At 34.3% G+C, this 7,100-nt stretch overlaps 2 long non-coding RNA genes across 2 annotated transcripts; both read right to left on the bottom strand.

Annotated features, from left to right (window-relative positions):
* Window positions 1–362: 362 nt before the first annotated feature.
* On the bottom strand, window positions 363–891 carry LOC114544148. Its single transcript, XR_003690309.1, has 3 exons — window positions 852–891; window positions 671–779; window positions 363–401 (listed from the first exon to the last, which is right to left on the bottom strand). It is a non-coding gene; the product is annotated as an uncharacterized LOC114544148 (long non-coding RNA).
* A 606-nt stretch (window positions 892–1,497) lies between these two features.
* LOC114544150 lies at window positions 1,498–3,211 on the bottom strand. The gene is made up of 4 exons (XR_003690310.1): window positions 3,171–3,211; window positions 2,999–3,104; window positions 1,585–1,666; window positions 1,498–1,512 (listed from the first exon to the last, which is right to left on the bottom strand). It is a non-coding gene; the product is annotated as an uncharacterized LOC114544150 (long non-coding RNA).
* Window positions 3,212–7,100: the final 3,889 nt, after the last annotated feature.

Here is a 7,100-nt window from a genome sequence, read left to right on the forward strand (position 1 = left end):
TGGCTTCACCTACTACACGTTCCAGGTATATTTTTATTGATTATATTTACAAGAGGCCCATTTTGATGTGCGGTTTCAATCCTAATATCATGACTGGCAACGAAAGCTATACATATACCTTTTATGTATGCGATTTCTATTTATCCAAATCTCCATCATCTGGTAAACAGAAATACGAGATTTTTAACACAGCTGATTGTACAAAAAGGCGATCAACTATGGTTAGCGGCAGAATTGCTCAATCAGAATCCTCTCTTTAGGGGGTACATTGATATTTCGCAAAAGATTTCTTAATTTACGAAACTTTAAGAAACATACCAGGAAGCAATTCTAACAGTGGTATGACAACTTGAGGCGTTGGCGAAAGTTTAGTAAACTTTTCCAGATATGTTGGGAGCAGTCTAAGGAACGAAAATTTAGAAATTATTGCTAAAAAATTTTGTATTTGTGAAGGAGTATCTCGCATAACAAGAGACGTTACATTTAGGCTGGAGTTTGTTGAAGTACATTTCTGTAAATTCACTGAGTGCATTATCAAGGCACGATTTCAAATATCTCCAAAGCAATATACTTATAAAACGCTGCAATTACTTAAATCAACTTCATTCTTTACAAAGTGCTAATGGACATAAAAAAGTCTCAAATTCCAGACTATCTTAAGTAGCCTTACCTTGCCATAACTGGCAAGGCATTTCTAACATACATATGGTGAGACAGGATACGCATAACGTCGCGGAATGAGCAACCAAACCAATCTCCAAAGTACGCATCAGACAAAACTAGACGAAATATACAACAACGTTTAAACGAGAACAGACAACCGCTGAAAATAAAGTCAAGCAGGTTCTTACCTGTTCATCTTGACCAATAAAAATGTTGTACGTACACAGCTCTGTTAATACCTTCACATGTTACAATAAAATATCCAATTAAATTATTAGTATGGTATGATATAATTATGGTATAAATTCGTTATGGTATGGTATGGTGTGATATAATTATGGTATGATATGGTTATCGTATGGTATGATTTGGTCATGGTATGGTATGGTGTGATATAATTTTGGAATTATATGGTTATCGTATGGTATGATTTGGTTATGGTTAGTTATGGTATGATATGATTATATGATATGATTATATGATATGTTGTGGTATGGTTATGGTATGGTATGGTTTTGGCATAGTTATGGTAAGATATTATGATAGATGCAAAAAACTGAATGATAAGAACCGTACTGGAAAAATTCTAGCGAACAAATGAGGTCGGCGCATATCATGAGGAACACGAAATAATCCAGGAGAAAAATCATAATTTCAAACCTGAATGCAAAGTAAAATTTTTAGTTCATGATTTTGGTGTGAAAAGTGCACAACTTTACTTCCCTTGCCATTTTAGATAACACTGTACATATTAAACGTAAGTAGTGCTTTCAAGAATGTATCAAGTTTTTATCTTGCAGTGCCTCTGGAAAGTTTCTCAGAACAAAACAACACCTCCCATTCCAATTTCTAGAAAATGAAGAAAGTTGAACTTCAATCGAAACTTAATGCCAGATGATATATTATGATGGAAAAGTTTACCTGTTGTAAGCACACAAGAATAACATTCATTGCCTCGTTGTAAGGCAGTGAGACAATTTCGGTTGTCTTATCTTCTGCAGAACTAAAACAAAAGTGAGGATGTATTGAATTTGAATTTTTTTGAATTTAATCACTTTTTACCAAAAAGTAGAGGTAACAGGGGCTGAACAGAGCATGGCCCCAATTGACATCAGCTACCGGTAAAGCAACCAGAGAGGTGCTGAAATCACCTAACGCTCGCCTGCACTGTTTGTCTAGAATAAGGCTAAACTCTGTATGAAAGGTATCTGTATGAAGCACAAATTACCGATCTTTTTATTACAAATTACAACTTTAACGTTGGACTATGTTTTATATACTAATCATTTATAAACACAATCTCAAAGTTTATAATTGTACATGTACAATACAAACAAATGGTAGCATACAGGTGAAAATATTTGAAAGTTTCTCATTTGGCTTAGGGTTGTACAAATACTTTCGTTAAATATAATTCAGCTACAACTTTGAACTAAAAAAAAACAGGGCTACACAATAGCCCTGAAAATCGTAATGAGCGTGATAACTCTGGATAACTCTAACATTGACCTTATCATGATGCTAATAGCTTAACATTTGCCTTATCATTTGATAATTTTGAGCAAAGCTCTCTTTATTATTGTATAAATGAATAGTCACAATGCATATCGATGACTTATATTTATGATGATTCCTCTTATGTAAAGCCATAATATTTAAAAAATATAGCATCTTAACATTGACCTTATCATTATGCTAATTAGCTTAACATTCACCTTATCATTTGAAAATTTTGAAAAAAATTCCCATTATTTTTGTGTAAATGTTACTAAATGTCACCATATAGTCACAAGACATATCGATGAGCTATATTTATGATGAATCTTCTGATGTAAAGCCGTAATATTTAAAAAATATAACATCTTAACATTGACCTTATCATTATGCTAATTAGCTTAACATTCACCTTATCATTTGATAATTTTGAGCAAAACTCTCTTTATTATTGTATAAATGTGTACCAAATGGCACTAAATAGTCACAATGCATATTGATGACTTATATTGATAATGATTCCTCTGATGTAAAGCCAAAGTATACAAAAAATATAGCATTTTAACATTGACCTTATCATTATATTTTGTTGTATAATGTTCACTCCCCCTGGTAAATGGTTCTTTCCCAACAAATAGACTCCTTAAGTAGATAATTTGAAAATAATGGGAATATAAAAGTGGCATCTTAACATTCTACTTATCATGTAGTGTGGACGCGGACGGGGACGGGGACGACAAGACTATAGCAATAGCTTTCTTGCACTAAAGTGCAGGCGAGCTAAAAAGGAATTTTGGAAGCAGAATACCTGACATGCGTTGCACTATCATCATTAACCAACCTTTTCCTTTCAGAACAAATAACATACGAAGTGAATTTAACTTTTCCAATTTTGTCTTGCACAAGGGCTAGTTCTCAGCTCGCAAACTGAGGAAACATTGAAGAATCTTTAAAAAACCACAATGTAAGACTTCATAGAAAAATCGCGAGAAATAACATTGAATTTGGCTTACCACAAGTCGTATCTCCGATGCAATAGACGTCCGATAGCGATTGTCATAATGAGTTTTTATTTGGTACACTAATATATTGAATATTCGTTCTGCAATTACATAATAGGAAAGAGAGAATAAAAAAATTATATTTTATATAACACTAGTGTAAAATGAATGATAAATGGAACTGTACAGCAAAATAGGCTATTACTCCCGACAATAATGTTGCACAGAAGCAAGACATTAAATATCTCAGAAATATTTGGGCTAAAGACCCCGGAATACAACTAAACGATAGCAGTTGAAACGATTGTTTGAAAGTATATTCCAACCAGCATATAGTTATAACCTGCATTGTATTATAAGTAAAAACAATAATCAAAATAATAGGTTGCTTTGTTATCTCAAATTACTCACCCATAGCAAGATATATTTTAGAAATTCCATATCTTTTTGCTTTTTGGTACTCTGTTGTCTTCGAATCGTCCCAATTTTACATGTTATCAATCTGTTGTAATTCTGAGTAATTCTTGGGCTAGGATGTGCAAAAGAATCGAAGAAATAGCATTTCATAAGTGCTAAGCGATAATCGTTGGTAAGCACGTGCTTAAGACAAGCTCGAATCGGAACTAGGTCAGAATTTCAGCTTTTTGCCCGAATTTGTTTTCCATATTTTTATTATTGTGAAATATTATTGCCGGTGATGCGATAATTCATATCATCAGGTATGTTTATATAAAAAATCGGCAAAAATCTTCTAAAGGTTCGATTTTGACGCTAAATATATCAAAATAGTACTGAATATTTGAACTAAACCACTGCAACCGGTTTTCGTTTGCATTTTGGGCAATATCCTAAGGATTAGGCCGCTTTGATGTGTAATATTGAATATATAAAACGCGTGAATATCATACCTGTGAATAGCTATGTATGCATGGCGGTAAAACGCCATATTTCCACTGGAATTTGCAATATTTAGCCTTGAAATTTACCACATTTGCGATTTTGTCAGTTTTTATATTTACTATTATTCAATGCCATGCCCAATTCGACAATATTCTGAAAGGTTCAGTAGTTAAATGTACCACATAATTCAAATGCTACAACAGTTTGAAAGATTTACTTGCCTTTTAAATTCCGACTTTCCTGCTCGATGGGGTTCTAAAGCTGGTAGGGAAATAAAGCCTTTTAATAATGATTGAACTGTAATTTTTTGTGAACTTCATGAGAGAAATAATCGAACAAATACACACATACTATGATACATTGGCTTGGAATATGCTCCAAAACGTGTGAAATCGAACATTTGTTGTGCAATCACCTTGCAAATATCACAGAAACGGGATCAAAATTTGAATATAGATTAACCAATCTGATTGGTTTTTATTGAACCAATCATGGAGTACAAAAATTGACCAATGACAATTGACCTGTGCACAGAAATAACCAATCAAGTTGTCTTAATTTTGCTCAATTATGCAAGAGCCTACAGGCTATAAAACAGAGCCATCTGCGACCGTTTTCTTCAGGTAAGTGAGTTCTTTCTTTAGGAGGATCAAGGTATGTGTAATTATTTTTTTAATAGAAGTAGATCCCCGTGGCCACTCTGTTAGCTAAGAATCTCTGTCCCCGTATCTGGAAACACGGCTCACTGCTTGTCTAACTGTGTTTTGCTCTTCGTTTTCTAGGGAGCTACTAATAATTTTTTTTGTGTTTTTCAGACAAAGACGATCGTAGTTTAGTTTCAGTATCCAACCCTAAGAAGCCACCCCATATCCATGCCGTCAGTTAAACCCCTAGCCACAATTGCCTTCAAGCTAATTGTGAATGTTGCTTTTCTAGGAACAACTCACCATATTTTTTGTCGTTTCAGCTACAGAGTTAGTGGGTTGTGGGTTGTTGGATGTTGTGTCGTCGGTTGTGTGTTTTGTGTTGTGCGTTCGTATTGTCTGCCAGTCGGTTTGCGAGTTGCCTTGTAGCTCTCGCTTTTTCCTGGCCACACAAAGAACACATTTCGGATACTCCTTTTTAGGAGATTGGGTTCGACTCCCATGAATGTGTCAATTTTGCACTGATATCTAATGTGGTCCGTCTTTAATACAAAAGCACAACATCCAACGGACAATCTGCATCCTTTCACCACACCAACTACAAGTGTTGTCCTCATACAACAGAATGAAACTTCCAACAGAGTAAGGAGTAACCAATACCCAAGATGAAGTTCTCGTAACTTCTCAAACAGGACAGGATGCGGCATTTGTTAATGAAGTATTCTCGATGTTTAAGGGATCCTCTAGTTAGACGTCCGATCAGAGGATATTTCAAAGTGGTAAGCTGATTTAAACTTGTGATTACTGTGCGAATACTTCACCCATTTTAATAAATATGAGACCACTAAACTCATTGCTGTCTGCTCGTAAACGGCGCACACAGATAATTTCGATTTTATCTAAGTATTTTATCAAATCAACTAGAAATTGTGTTATCTCAAAGAAAAAACATTTACCTATTTGTATAAATTTAGTTCATTTCAAAAGCTTTCGTATAAGCCAAGATATTTATTGCCGAACTTGTACTTTTTAAATTGAATTTTAGAGAAGCGAAAATACGCAAAGCCTTCCAAAAATCTCGCCTAAAAACCTCCAAATATTTCTAGTATACATTGGATCAATATTTTCATCTATTTTACTTGAAATACAGTCGCTTTGGCGATTTGTAGTGATATTTCCAACAAACGTGTTTACAAATGGACCGGAAAATGTGCATTTAATTATCACCATATTGTCGAAAATTTGACTTCTAGGGACAATTTTACCCCGGAAATCGATTACCGGGCTTATTTTACCCCCACAGGGTAGGCAACGTTACCTTTTTGATACCTCTAACCTCAGGTGACAACCACATGTGCGTGCGGCTGAGCAACGCCTCGCTATACACAATAACAAATAAAAAAAGCTATATTTTTCGAGTTTTTCTGCCCATCCTGACTTAAAAACTATCAGAAAAGATCACTAAAGCCTTTACAGTTTACATGTAACGGTTAAAAGACGACAGGATAAAAATAACGAAGAAAATAACGAAATTCCAAAGGCGAATTATATTTCCGTTTGTAATCCCGTGTAATTTGATATGATTTTTAGAGCTGCACTGCAGTGTCAGGTTAACAGCAATATTGATTAATTTCTGGATTAAAACAGAAGCGATTGGGTTAAAGTATTTTTCTTTAGCTATATTTTGGTGGTATTTTTGTGCTTTTTAAATTAAACGGATTAATTTAAACATTAAAAAACCATGATAATTTCATGATATCTGGTGATGGGAGGCATGACAAGAATTATGCCTACACAACATTTTGCTGTACAGTTCGATATGTCATTCATTTTACACTGGTGTTATTAAAAATAGATTTATTTTCTCCTTTCCTATTATGTAATTGCCAATTACCAATATACAGGGGTTGGGGGCATTATGTGAATATGAAAGAAAACAGCCTGCATTTTGTTCTGTATATTCTTTTTGTTATAGAAGTCACAAAATACATGCTGTTACTATACAGTATAGGGCCTTGTGATTCACATACAATTATAGTTTCAATTGTGTAAAGTGATGTTCTTGTAATCTCAATTGTAGATTCTATTGCATATAGAGCCGAATTGGTATGGCAACATATCTTTGAGAATTGAAGTTTATGGCGGTTCTTCAGGTATGTTCTAGCAATTCACTGAAGTACTATTTGTTCGCTAAGGAATGTTGTCCCATGGTAGCGGTACGCACAAACCTGGGATATCACAATGCTGATAGCCTCACAACTATGGACAATAATATATTAATTTACTTGTTCCTTGTTTCTCAATTTTAGATCAAATAAATTATGGCAACCCAGGAGTCGCTAACAATTATTACCTTTCTCTTATCACTGACTACACCTCCATCCATCGCTGTGCCATA

Source organism: Dendronephthya gigantea, unplaced genomic scaffold, assembly GCF_004324835.1.
Source record: "Dendronephthya gigantea isolate DGI-Jeju-01 unplaced genomic scaffold, DenGig_1.0 000664F, whole genome shotgun sequence".
NCBI lineage: Eukaryota > Metazoa > Cnidaria > Anthozoa > Malacalcyonacea > Nephtheidae > Dendronephthya > Dendronephthya gigantea.